Genomic DNA, 15,432 nt, shown 5'->3' with positions numbered 1-15,432 from the left:
AGAAAAACTAGTTACAAAGTTGACCCACAGATTAAAAAAAGAAATCACACTGTTCAATATAATCATGTAAGGATCATCTAGAACAGTGTGATTTCTCTTTTTAATCTGTGGGTAAACTTTGTAACTAGTTGTTCTCCCTCATACTAACTCTAAATGTGATGGTTTTTTTTCTTAAAAATTTCTAAAATCATTCTTCAGCATTTAAGTTTGATCAAACTTAGATGTGACAATGTTTTACACATTTTAAAATTTGAAAATTGAAATTTGACATTTCAAACCAAATTTTCAAACCCTAAATGATTTCAGATGTAAAAGTGATGAATACAAAAGTTGTTAAACTCATCAAGATCTACAAGTTTTATTTTGGTTATCTTGTCATTTGACTAAATTTGAACCTTTCAAATTTTGAAATTTGAAAAAAGACAAGTTGAAACCATAATTTGGACCCCCAAATCAATTCAACTGAAAAAGTAATGAATACCAAAGTTGAATAACTCATGGAGATCTACAACTTTTATTTTGGTAATTTCATAATTTGATAAATTCTTAGTACACATTGTTCACACAAACATACGTGAATGTGGTCTCAAACACACGCACACATAAATGTAGTTTCAAACACACATATATAAATGTAGTCTCACATACATGAATATAGTCTCACACATACATACATGAATGTAGTCTCACACACACATACATAAATGTAGTCTCACACACACATACATGAATGTAGTCTTACGAACACTGATATACTTACATAAACTAGCTAGCCCACCGTGACAACTTCCCCCTTGACACTTTTTCATTCCAATGGCAATACATCTTTGGGCAGGTTCATTTCTACAGCCTCGATCTTCTTACAAAAGTCTGTGAATAGCGGCATCTCATCACACTTATTGTAAGCTTCAACATCGTCCATGCCATCAACTCCGATGATATGTTGTTTCTCGGAGGCCACCACATGCTTTGTCTTCTTCTTTGGGGGGAGGTTACTTTGCGGGTCGGGCATATAGAAGACTTGCGTGACATGTTTAGCGAGCACCCAAGGGTCATCCTGGTAGCCTACATTCTAGAGGTCGATGACTCTCTGTTCGATCTCATTGAATTGATGTTGCTTGATCCAGCGGCATCGAAACAGGGCCACCTTTATATCCCTTCCATAGTCAAGTTCCCATATATCTTCAATTATGCCAAAGTACAGGACCTTTCGCCCCACTCCGTCGAGAGCCTCTATTCGGACGCCGTTGTTCTGATTCACAGATTTCCTGTCCTTTGTGTCGGTATAGTATGTGTACCCATTGATGTCATAAGCATTCCAAGACGTCACCTGTTTTGATGGCTCAGCCGCCAACCGACTGATGGTAATAGAATCTATGGTTTCTCCAGTTTGTATGTTCTGGTCCTTCAACCATGATGTCAGGCGTTGCTTATGTTGTTTCATGACCCAATCATCTGAACGGCCATTCCTCTCGGCCATAATGATAGCCATGTGTTAATCAATGTACGGTTGTATCACTACCATACTTTACAAGACACTGTAATGCGCCCGACTCACCTCTCTGTAATCATTGTCGAGGAACACTCTCCTACCACTTGTGCCCTTCCTAGCTAGCCTTCCCTTGTGACGAGAATCGAGATTACCAATCCCTCTCTATACTTTTAGCCACTCTTAGTAGCACTCGATGACTTCTTTGGAATTATAACCCTCTATCATGGAGCCCTCTGGGTGTGTTCGGTTATGAACGTATCAGCTTAGAACCGACATGAACCGCTCATAGGACCACATTTCATGCAAGAAGCTAGGGCCCAGCGCCTCGATCTGATGAACCAGGTGAATCATGAGATGTACCATTATATCAAAAAAAGTGGGAGGTAAACACATCTCTAGCTGGTTCTGGGTCTCCACCATGAATTCATGTAGGTCACTCAGCTCTTGCCTGCGAATCGTCTTCTGTGAGATCTTCGAAAAGAAGTAGCACATACGGGTGATGGCCATCTTTAGGAACTCTGGCTTTATAGCCCTGATTGCAATTGGTAGGAACACTGTCAGCATCGCATGACAATCGTGAGCCTTGCAGTATGTTAATGATAGGTCCTTCATCGACACTAGCTTCTTCGGGTTCGCCAAAAACCCAGTCGGCACTCTGACCCCCCTAAGGAAATTGCATATAGCTCTCCTCTCCTCTAGGGTTAGGTTGAAGCTAGCCACGGGAAGACTGTACTTACCATTATCTTGCTGTACCGGCCAAAGCTCCCGCATCACGTTCAGCTGCACCATGTCTTTCCGTGATCTGAGACCATCCTTTGACTTGCCCGTGTCCATCAAGGTAGCCATGAGACTCTCAAAGACATTCTTCTGCATGTGCATCGCATCAATGGCATGGGGGACCTCCAAGTCTAGCCAATAAGGCAGGTACTGAAAGAAGATCGATTGCTTCTTGAATGGTACGCCTTCGATGGGAGGTGTGCTTCTATCTCTGATCGTTCCATCCGGATTCTTCTTTCCATAGATGATGTGTATGTTTTGGACCATTCTGAACACATGTTCTCCATTACAACGTCTCTCTGGAGGGGGTACATCCTTCGGGATGTTGCCATAGTATCTTAGGTACAATTTACCATGGTATTTGTGACCTGTCTTTAAGAAGCGCCGGTTCCTTATGTAAACTATCTTCCTGGATCCATCTAGGAACACCCATTTAGTACCATCCAAACAGACTAAGCATCCAGTCTTGCCTTTAAACTGTCCAGACAGGGCAAACAGCACGGGGTAATAATTGATAGTAACAAATATTATTGCTTTGCATATGAAGTCCTCCTACCAGAATGCATCGTACATCGGCTCCCCATACCTCCATAGCCTCTCCATTTCTTGCATCAGAGGCTCCAAGAACACATCTATATCAATGCCTGGTTGTTTGGGGCCGGATATAAGAATGGTGAGGAGAAGGTACTTCCTCTTCTGACACAAATACGTTGGGAGGTTGTACATGGTCAAGATGACTGGCCATGTGCTGTGGTCGGTCATCCTCTTATTGAAGGGATTCATTCCATCGGTGCTCAAGCCGAACCATACATTTCGTGGGTCATCACTGAATTCTTCTTTGTACTTGGCATCGAACGCTTGCCACTGGCTACAATCGGCCGGGTGTGCGATCGTATCATCATCCACCTTGCGCTCATTATCCCACCATGTGATTAGTGTGGCTTCCTTAGGGTTTAGGAACATATGCCTCAAGCGGTCGGTCACTGGCAAGTACCACATAACCAGGGCAGGAATTCTTCTCTTATTTGCATCGTTGCCTAATGGAGTTTCCTCTAGCGGCTGAGATTCTTGCACCACCTTCTTCCCACCCTTCTTCCTCTTTCCTATGGAGGCTTCCACCCCACTTTGAAGGTCATTGTTCTTGTACCAACTAGCCCCACACCTAGGACATGTATCTAAAGTCTCGAACGATGTGCCACGCCAAAAAAGGATACAGTGGTTGGGGCATGCATGGATTTTTTCAACCCCTAATGTGAGTGGACTTATAACCTTCTTCGCTTGGTATGTGTTGGCGGGAATTGTGTTCGGCCGTGGGAGCAACCGTGACATGAGGCACAACAGATCATTGAAACTGCAGTCCGACCAGCCGTACTTAGCCTTTAGGATGAGTAGCTCAAGCACAAAACGTAGCAGTGTGAAGTATGTTGAACAGCCCTTCTCAGCATCATACACAGTCTTCTTCGATGCTTTTGTCGCCCTCTCAAGATTTTCTAGACCTCTCTTGCTCTTTTCTAATATTTCTGGTCCAAAGGCCCCAAGCATTTCGTCCAAGTTGTCACCATCATCTGCATCCCCCTCACGTCCTTTGCCATCATTACTGGCACCACCAGCATCACCACCACCTTGTTCATTGCCAAAGACACCACCTTGTTCATTGCCAAAGCCACCACCTTGTTCATTGCCATAATCATGATCTATTTGTTGCTCAAGATCGTCTGTGAATCGGGACAAGTATGCTTGGGTTTCAGCTTCATCAGCGAGATCATCGTCGCTGTGATCAACAACCACTGTTTCACCATGATGAATCCACACTGTGTAGTCCAGAACAAATCCTCTCCTAATCAGATGTTCTTTGATGGTACTCACATCTCGAAATGCAATAAGGTTCTTGCAATCTTTGCAGGGACAAATAATTGTGTCACTATTCTCTTTCAATGTCGCTGCATGCTTCTCTGCGGCTTTGATGAATTTGTCCACCTCATCACGGAAAAAAGCGTCGTGTCTTAACGAACCATACATCCAAGAGTTCCTGTAGTCCATCTTATAGAAACAAAACAACCAAAAAAGAATATTACTTGAGAATAATTGTATATACCTGAGACACGCACCATGGTAGTAGAGGATAGTTAATTAATTGACTACTAATGCATAAATATTTTAAAATATAAATTAATTGGTTCAAATAAACAATTTCAAAGAAAACAATTAGCAACATTTAATATTTCATCCACTACCTTTCATGCAAACTCTATTCCTATTTTATGGTAGAGGATAATTAATTAATGGCCTATTTATCCATAACTAATTAAAAACACATATTATAGAAATGAATCAAAATAAATATTAAATGATAATTAGTAGCCATGGTAGAGGATATTTTACATGTTAGCAACAATTAAAATCTTACACATTCACCTACATGCAAACCCTAGTCACATAAAGAAAAAATTGAAAAAGAAAAAAACCAAAATCCTAGATCTAGATCTAGATATAGGGTTTCACGACACATGCACCAAACTTTACTAATACTACACTAAAATCAACAAAGATGTACTAACAAAGGGTGCAATCTTACTTCCCTACCTAATTTACCCTAGTATAGTGACAATTAGGGTCCAACTTCACTCATAACTAGCTCAAACTCTATGGAAGAGAGAGAAAACCAAAAATCAAATTACTAACTAACCAACGAATTAAACTTCAAATAAAAAGTTGGAGAAGCATTTCCTTACCTTTTAGAGCCTCTCCACCAAAGGATTTGAGATCAAAACCTCCCCCCTTAGTAGAGCAATTTTTAGGAGGAGCCTAAGGCCCCCAACCTTTTTTTTGGTAGAAGAGTGTGTCCCGAGGTGGAAGAAGGGGTGACTACTATTTATTCGTGCGCCATCAGTAGGGGTGACGGGTGATTCAGCCGTCCCTACAGTGAACAGCAGGGGCGGCTGGTGATTGAGCCGCCCCTACAGATCAGCCCCAACTATAGGGGCGGCTCAGGTTACCAGCCGCCCCTACAGTGCCATCTGTAAGGGCGGCTGGGCTGCTGGGGCTGAGGACGCCCACTGTAGGGGCGCCCCCAACCCCAGCCGCCCTTACAGTAAAAATGCCCCCGTTCTTACTGTGCGAATCTGGCGTAGTGGTATATGTAAGTGTACTATGTATGTATGCTACATGCTATATATATGATGAGCTGCAATAGTGCAATCCATGCACGAGTTATATATCCTAGCTAGGTGTTACGGTGATGAAGATAGACACGCATGAATCCGCCAGTGGCTCTGCAAGCCCTTGCCACTGGGTAGCTACGCTTCTACACCTCACCAGGGCAGGTGGCGCCCATGCATGTTAGAAAAATATATCTCAAGTGTTAATTTATTATTAAATTTCCTAAGCTATCAAAATAGTGGAGAAAAAATAAGATATATTTGTCTAACATAACATACACTAGTAGAGAAACGACCTCTGATCCAGCTCGAAATTTGGCTTTAGTCCCGGTATTTTTTACGTCCGGGACTAGAGAGACCTTTAGTCCCGGTTTGTAGCTCCAACCGGGACTAAAGGTCCCTGTCCAACGGCTACTGTGGCAGGATTTTGCTGCAGGGGACCTTTAGTCCCAGTTAGAGCTACCAACCGGGAGTAAAAGTCTACTCCCGGTTGGAGGCTCTGTTCGGGACTAGAAAGAGACCTTTAGTCCCGGTTTCTGTCTCCAACCGGGACTAAAGGTCCCCTCCTATATAGCCCTTCTTCCTCCCTGAGCCCGAGCCACTTCGAGCTCAGTGTTCTTGCTTCATCGCCGGTCTCTCTTCTTCCTCATCGCCGGTAATCTCAAGATTTCTTCGATTCCTCCATCGATTCTTCGGTTCTAAAGGTTACCAACTTTATACTCTCATGTTTCATCAGTAGCATATCGCATTTTGTGGACTAGATATATGTGGTTTTTATGGTGGATTTTTTTTATTTGTAAGTCATTTAAGCTCAAAATCACTTTAAAGTTTGCATATTTGGATGAAGGAAGGTTAAAGTAGTTATTCAAAACTAGTATTCAGCTTTCATTTCTAGCATGCATAGCACACTTCATGATTTAGAGATATAGAGAATTTTAGAGTTTTTTTAATTTTATTTGTTTATAAAATGATAAATTTATATTATATTAAAAATGAGTATAGAGAGTAGATGTCAACTGCTTCTGGGTCCTCGGCCTCTCATCGGGTTCCAAAGCGACTGAGGCTGGACCTCCCTCTCATTGCATGCGGCAAGTGTGAGGAGAAGATTGTGATGGAGTACCGGGTGAGGAAGGAGTGTCCCAACAAGGGTCGTATCTTCTACGAGTGTTCGGATCGCAATGTGAGTTATTTTATCACATTTGATGATTATGGTTAATTTATACTTATTTTCATGATGATTGTGATTAAAGTTCTAATTTTTTGTTTTAATTTTAGTGGGATGGCACTGGATGTTTAGGCTGGTACTGGGAGGAAGAGTATGTTGAACACGTGTAAAACTCTCTTGCACAGGCGCACTACAAAAAATCTGGGTTTGTATGACAAACGGAAACTGTCATGGTAAGTACAAAATTTGTCATAAAAAGTATCTTATGACGAAAAAGCAGCGTCATGCCGGTCGTCATATAACGACCGTCACATAATATACCTTGTGACAATAATATGGAGAGCCGTCACAAAATGTCATGACCTTTTGTGACGGTATCGTTCGGTCGTCACATATTGTTAACTTTTATGACAATAGTATTTGTCACGTATTGTTTAGTCAACGCGTCACTTAATGTATGAACCATCACAAATGCCGAGTACGTACCCTGGTTCATGCTCGCTATTATGACGATAAGAAGCCGTCATGTATAGGGTAGTTAACCATGGTTAAAAAGCCGTCATGCATTATATATTCTGCTGCCAGGTTCTTATATACAACGCAAATGATATTGTACATCTTGTTTATTACATGATATTATACGACTCATCATACAGTACAATCAAGTCATACAAGAATCAACTTCACTATGCTATAGTAGTAGTATTGGCTAAATACAAAGCTATGGAGACCAAAAGTTAAGTGAAGGTCGCCTATCAAAGCAACAAAAGAAAGAGCTTTACCCTCAAGAAACAAACATGGAATGCAGGTCACCTATCAGGATCCTTTGCTTCTGGTAAGACCTTCTAGTGGACCAAGACATCAGCTGCTTTGTCAACATTGATATAAGTGTGTCAAGGCATTACCTACTATAAATTACATAGCCATGATGGAAGAAAAAGTCACTAAACAAAAATGGAAAGTTAATAGAATAAAAGCACTATGTAATCCAAAACAGTAAGAAGGGTGCTTGTAGTTGCTATTGCTAGTACAAGTATTGCAGGCAAATCATTGAAAAGGCCTCTGCATCTCACCATCTAAGCTGCTACTACTGGTACAAGTGCATACTTAGTATACATAAACTACTAAAGAGAACTACCACAAGTAAAATTTCATAGTCCACAGAAAATTATACATACTAGCAGGAACCAGCGCGTTGCCACGGACGCAAGACAGCAAGGTCAAAAAAAAAGGAGTTGTGGCACAATTAGAAGTGGGGTCATAGACTGACAACACAATTCAAATAACAGCATGCTAATGTTCAAAGGATATAAAATTTAGAAAGCAGGACTGACCATTGCACATATATAGTGAAATCGTCCTTATACATAAGTGGGCAATGGACATGTTATTTTTTAATCCAAAAACCACCGCAAGCATAGTAATCTTTGAATGTATCATGAATGATTTTAGGCTCCTATGAATTAATAATTTCCTTCGATAGAAGATAAATCAGTTTTAGATTTACAACCTTGCAGTGGCTAACATTCTTCATTGAGTCTTAGATTTACAATCTGTAGTGGTGAAGTAATTAGTATTTTACAGAAAATAGTAAACTATCAACCTCTTTAAGGAATGGCCTGATATTATGAAGCTTTTCTATAGAAGAGGACTCGAAAAGTAAGCTGACATGCTTACAACATACATGCAAATAAATGTAAATGTAAATCAGCTGCATGTTACAACCAAAGAACACATGTATTTCCAGTTTGTGTTTGTCATTTTGCAGGCAGGGAAAGAGAGAGAAAATACAGTAGGATCTGGGAATAAGCAACAATGCTGATGCCTTGCCTCTATTTGTTACCTCATCCAATGCTGTCACTCAGAATCCATTCCCCAGTCTTTATGTATCTCACTGATCTATGAGAAGACAAATGAGTTAAAATGAGAAATATTAGAAAGGATAATCATTAAGCATAGCATGTGTCTACACAAAAGCATGTCGCTAAGCATAGTTATTTATTCTTCAGACTATTTAACATTCAGAACCTTGTACGAAGCAAATAATCAGCTATGTAATAAAAAAATGCTGATTGGAAGGGAAGAATGCAACTGATGCTACTCTTATCCATGTGGCATACACATTTCTCCCATGTTATAGCAGAAATAATATTGTGAGGGCTGAACTGTTTCTAATTTCTGATAATACATGGAGCTGGCTGCAGTAAAGTTGAGTTTATAAAGTTGGCTATGTTTAGTCATGATGTGAAAACCAATGGAGGAAATGTTCAAATGACACAGATGGGAATAATCACTGATGACCTGCACAAATAGAAACCCAAAAAAATAGTGTGTATTATGAGTAGAGGACTGTAAATCATTTCAAATCAATGCATCTTACCAAATGGATATGAGGACTGTATTGGTTTGAAGGGCACAATATACCAGACTGCAATAGGAGTTCAGTGACATTCATATGAGGTTATGAGTTGTGCACGGCATCACATAAATATGGAATCATCCCCACCTGGCGTGAGCCATGGCCTGTGAACTGCCTGACATGTAAGGCTACATCTGCGAATCCCAGGAGAAACATATTCATAGATGACCTGAATCCAGCATATTTGTGACATAGTTAAATGAAGTTTCTTGGGAAGGATGATATCGTTGGCCATAGATCGCCATGATGAGTGCAAGGTGAGAATGAGTACATGAAGGAGGTGAAAGGACGAATAATAAATCTCTGGACCACCACTTATCTCCAAAGGGAAAAATCAAAACAAATCGTAGTAGAACCCCTAGGCTTCCACCGGAGCTTGGGCTGCGCTGCTAGGGTTTGGAGGCGACCTCAGAACATGGAGATGAAGGAGGGAGAGATAGCAGTACCTGGACCGCATCATGCTAGAGGGGTTGCGTGCGGCGGATCCGGTTCACCCGCTCCTCTACCTGGCCGCCGCCGTCACCGTGGGTGAGGGGCACCACACCCTGGTCGTGGGGAAGAGGTTGAAGGAGGAACGCTCGGGTTCCGGAGCCACGGCGGGTATGGGGGAGAGCGAGCGGCACCGCCGCTGTGGGGGAGAGGGAGGGGTGGCGCTGTGGGAGGCAGCGAGAGGGAGAGGGAGGGGCGTCGATGTCGGCAGAGGGAGAGGGGAGACGGGTATCGCAGTCGGGGCCAAGAGAGAGGAGTTTAGGGTTTGGGAGGCAGGATGTGCTTATATACATGTGCTTTTGATCCAACGGTTCTGATTCATCAAAGGTCCATCCAACGGTTCAAATATATTGGGCTGCATAGTGCCGGCCCAATAACAGTTGAACGGGCCGAAAACTTTGTTTCATGTTCTTCAATTTCAAGTATTTAAGTAATTATTTTTTTGCTGAAAAAGTTGTGATTTCTCTTTTTAATCTTTTGGTAAAATTTGTAACTAGTTTTTCTCCTTCATACTAACTCCAAATGTGATGATTTTTTCCTAAAATTTTCTAAAATCATGCACTATCAATTAATTGTGTTGATTTTGTTAATATTTTTGTGTGATATGGTTTGAGCAATTCAAATTTTGAAATTTTAAAAAAAGGGTAACTGCAAACAAGATTTTGAAACCCCAAATGATTTCAGCTGAAAAAATGATGAATACCAAGTTTGTACAACTCATCAATATCTACAATTGTTATATAGGTCATTTTTGCATTTTGAGAAAGTGTTAGGAAAGTTTAGTTCTAAATTGACAAGTCTCTTATATAGTTTCATAAACTCTATGTGAGATTTATGATTTTGTTACTAGTGTTTACTAATACTTTCTCAAATGGAAAAATGACCTATATAACAATTGTAGATCATGATGAGTTATAACACCTTTGTATTCAAAAGTTTTTCATCTGAGGTCATTTAGTGTCTCATTTGACAAAGTTTGACCAAGTCAAATTTTAAATTTTTAAAAAATGACACTTTGACACCAGTTTTTGAAACTCTAAATTGTTTCAAATAGAAAAGTCATGAATACCAAGTTTGTTACGCTCATCAAGATCTACATTTGTTGTTTTGGTCAACTTTTCATTTGACAAAGTTTGAACGATTCAAATTTTGGATTTTAAAATTTTGACAGCCCCAAACCAGTTTTCAAAACCCTAGATGGTCTCAACTAGAAAAGTCATGAATACCAAGTTTGTACAAATCATCAAGATCTACAATTGTTATATAGGTCATTTTTGCATTTGAGAAAGTGTTAGGAAAGTTTAGTTCTAAATTGACAAGTCTCTTATATAGTTTCATAAACTCTATGTGAGATTCATGATTTTGTGACTAGTGTTTACTAACACTTTCTCAAATGGAAAAATGACCTATATAACAATTGTAGATCTTGATGAGTTATAACACCTTTGTATTCAAAAGTTTTTCATCTGAGGTCATTTAGTGTCTCATTTGACAAAGTTTGACCAAGTCAAATTTTAAATTTTAAAAAAAAATGACACTTTGACACCAGTTTTTGAAAATCTAAATTGTTTCAAATAGAAAAGTCATGAATACCAAGTTTGTTACGCTCATCAAGATCTACATTTGTTGTTTTGGTCAACTTTTCATTTGACAAAGTTTGAACGATTCAAATTTTGGATTTTAAAATTTTGACAGCCCCAAACCAGTTTTCGAAACCCTAGATGGTCTCAACTAGAAAAGTCATGAATACCAAGTTTGTACAAATCATCAAGATCTACAATTGTTATATAGGTCATTTTTGCATTTGAGAAAGTGTTAGGAAAGTTTAGTTCTAAATTGACAAGTCTCTTATATAGTTTCATAAACTCTATGTGAGATTCATGATTTTGTGACTAGTGTTTACTAACACTTTCTCAAATGGAAAATGACCTATATAACAATTGTAGATCTTGATGAGTTATAACACCTTTGTATTCAAAAGTTTTTCATCTGAGGTCATTTAGTGTCTCATTTGACAAAGTTTGACCAAGTCAAATTTTAAATTTTAAAAAAAATGACACTTTGACACCAGTTTTTGAAACTCTAAATTGTTTCAAATAGAAAAGTCATGAATACCAAGTTTGTTACGCTCATCAAGATCTACATTTGTTGTTTTGGTCAACTTTTCATTTGACAAAGTTTAAACAATTCAAATTTTGGATTTTTAAATTTTGACAGCCCCAAACCAGTTTTCGAAACCCTAGATGGTCTCAACTAGAAAAGTCATGAATACCAAGTTTGTACAACTCATCAAGATCTATCTTCTTTGTTTTGGTTATTTTTTCATATGACATTGTTTGAACAGTTTGAATTTTAAATTTCAAAATATTAGAATTTCAAACATAATTTTAGGGTACTAAGTAATTTCAAATGAAAAGTCATCAACAAGAACATTGTAAAGCTCATTGAGATCTACAAGCTTTGTTTTGGTCATTTGTTCATTCAACAAAGTGATAGTAACGTTGTTCACAAATTTTACACATCTGTCTCGTAGTTTATGAAATTATAAGAGAGATGTGTAAAATTTGTGAACAACTTTACTATAACTTTATCGGATGAACAAATGACCAAAATAAAAAATGTAGATCTTGATGAATTATACAACCTTTATGTTTATAACTTTTTCATTTGAAATCATTTCAGGTTTCAAAATCTAGTTTGAAGTCGTCATTTTTTTAAAATTTAAAATTCGAATTGGTCAAACTTTGTCACATGAAAAGATGACCAAAATCAATACATTAACTTGATAGATAATGATTTTAGAAAAATTTAGGAAAAAAATCATCACATTTGGAGTTAATATGTGAGAGAAAGACTAGTTACAAGTTTTAACTAGAAATTAAAAAGAGAAATCGTTCTCGTTCATGGTGAACAAGTGATTTATAAATTTTTTAAAAAAAGAAAGAAAAAGAAAAAAACATCTCTCGGGCCTTCTATTTTAGGCTCGGCCTGCCTCCTTCCACCTAGGCCCCCTCTACATTTTTACATGGGCCTAGGCCAAGCTCCAAGCCCAACTGTCATGGGTCAAGGCTCCACCTCATACTGGGGTATTTTATGACATTGGGGGTCGTCATATTTGATAAAACATTCAGTGACGGTCTACTGTCGTCATATAAAAATTGTATAAATCGTCATAAATTCACAACCGTCAACCGACTCCTGTCGCCTGACAATTTGTGACGAAACTTGCTACCTTTATGTGACACAAGAAACAATGTCGTCATAAATACTTTTGGGTCTCATAATTTTATGACAACACATAACTTTTCGTCATATTATGTTACATTATATGACGAAAACAGGCCTCGTCATGAGGGATTTTGTCATAAAAAGAAGAATTTCTTGTAGTGGCGGCTACGACAGCTGATGAGGTAGTGATCCTACGGAAGAAGCCCATAGATGTTGAACAAACGCATGATCTGTCTATTTTAGTTGGGATTGGTCGTGAAATCCTTATGCTGCTGAAGTGCATTTTAGCTTTAGTTTTTTTAGTGGTAGTTGGGATTGTCTACATTGTAGCGAGACTTTCATAAATTAATACCTTGTGTGGTGGCATACATGTCGTATAATTAACTAATTATGTTCTATGTTTTAATATGATATGTATGTCATGTAATGTAGATGAGCGGCATTGGATGTACAATGATGATCGTCGCTCCCAAGAGTTCATTGAGGGCGTGCATTCTTTCTTACGTGTGGCCGAGGCAAATAAACGCGATAGTTTCATGTGCTGCCCATGTGCCATATGTAAGAATTTGAAGGAATATGCTAGCTCAAGGAGTCTTCATTCACACTTGTTGAAGTCGAGTTTCATGCCAAACTATATTTGTTGGACGAAGCACGGAGAAACCGGGGTTGTAATAGAAGAAGGTGAAGAAGAACAATGGGACGATGATGACATTATTGCTGAATATGGTGCCTTCAATGATACTGCAATGGGGGAAGCTGAAAAAGAGGTAGTGACAGAAGATGAGCCAGCTGATGATCTTGGTCAGGCCATTCGTGACGCACAAAGAGAATGCAAAAGTGAAAAGGAGAAGATCAAGTTCGAGCGCATGCTTGAGGATCACAAGAAATTGCTATACCCAACTTGTGATGCGGGACAGAAAAAGTTGGGTACCACACTGGAATTGCTGCAATGGAAGGCAAAGAATGGTGTATCTGACAAGGGATTTGGGGAGTTACTGAAAATCCAAAAGAAGATGATTCTGAAGGATAACGAATTGCCCGCCACTATGTATGAAGCAAAACAGGTAGTCTACCCTTTGGGATTAGAAATCCAGAAGATACATGCATGTCCTAATGACTGCATCCTCTACCATGGTGAGGAGTATAAGAAGTTAGATGCATGCCCGGTACATCATGCATTGCGGTATAAGATCAGGTGAGATGACCCTGGTGATGTTGAGGGTGAATGTCCCACGAAGAAAATCCCTGCCAAGATTATGTGGTATGCTCCTATAATACCACACTTGAAACGTCTGTTCAGAAACAAAGACCATGCAAAGTTGTTGCGATGGCACAAAGAAGACCGTAAGGTAGACAATATATTGAGACACCCTGCTGATGGGTCCTAGTGGAGAGCAATCGATAGTGAATTCCCGGAGTTTGCAAATGACACAAGAAACTTAAGGTTTGCTTTAAGTACGGATGGTATGAATCTTTTCGGGGAGCAGAGCAGTAGTCATAGTACTTGGCCTGTTACTCTATGTATCTACAACCTTTCTCCCTGGTTATGCATGAAGCATAAGTTTATTATGATACCAGTGCTCATCCAAGGCCCAAGGCAATCTAGCAACGACATCGATGTGTACCTGAGGCCACTAGTTGAAGAACTTCTACTTTTGTGAAGCAGACTAGGTGTACGTGTGTGGGATGAGCACAAACAGGAGCACTTTGACCTACGAGCATTGTTGTTCGTAACAATCAATGATTGGCTTACTCTAAGTAATCTCTCAGGACAATCAAACAAGGGATATAATGCATGCACATACTGTTTCGATGACATTAAAGGTATATTCTTGAAAAATATCGAAAGGTCATGTACCTTGGCCATCATCGATTTCTTCCTGCGAATCACCTCCTAAGAAAGAAAGGAAAGCATTTTAAAGGTAAGGTAGACCACTAGACCAAGCCGGGCAACCGAACTAGTGAGGATATACTCAATATGGTCAAGGATGTGAAAGTAGTATTTGGAAAGGCACATGGCAGCGAACCTGTTCCGAACGACGCCGACGGTCACGCACCCATGTGGAAGAAGAAGTCCATATTTTGTGAGCTACCCTGTTAGCAAGTCCTAGAGGTTCGTAGCACGATTGACATGATGCACCCGACGAAGAATCTTTGTGTGAACCTACTAGGCTTCATGGGTGTGTATGGAAAGCCTAAGGACACACTTGAAGCACGATAGGACCTGCGATGTTTGAAAGAATGAGACAACCTACATCTAGAGAAGACAGATGATGGACGCCATTACTTAAGTCCTGCCAACAACACTCTTAGCAAAGAAGAGAAGGAAAGCATGTTTGAATGCCTAGCAAGCATCAAGGTACCATCTAGATTCTCCTCGAATATAAAGGGTATAATAAATGTGCCAGAGAAGAAATTCCTAAACTTAAAGTCCCATGACTGCCACGTGCTCATGATGTAATTGCTTCCAGTTGCATTAAGAGGAATTCTACCTCCAAATGTATGTCTAGCCACCATGAAGCTATGTGCATCCCTCAATGCAATTTCTCAGAAGGCAATCGATCTAATAGATCTAGCTAAACTACAGAATGATGTGGTTCAATGTCTTGTTAGCTTTGAGTTGGTGTTCCCTCCTTCCTTCTTTAATATCATGACACACCTCCTAGTTCACCTGGTCAAGGAGATTAGCATTCTCGGTCCTGTG

General features: G+C 39.6%; 1 pseudogene; it reads right to left on the bottom strand.

Moving 5' to 3' along the window:
* Positions 1 to 1,072: 1,072 nt before the first annotated feature.
* On the bottom strand, positions 1,073 to 4,288 carry LOC136503618 (uncharacterized; annotated as a pseudogene).
* Positions 4,289 to 15,432: the final 11,144 nt, after the last annotated feature.

Source organism: Miscanthus floridulus, chromosome 14, assembly GCF_019320115.1.
Source record: "Miscanthus floridulus cultivar M001 chromosome 14, ASM1932011v1, whole genome shotgun sequence".
Classification (NCBI taxonomy): Eukaryota; Viridiplantae; Streptophyta; class Magnoliopsida; order Poales; family Poaceae; genus Miscanthus; species Miscanthus floridulus.
This window is presented reverse-complemented; position numbering and strand designations above follow the sequence as displayed.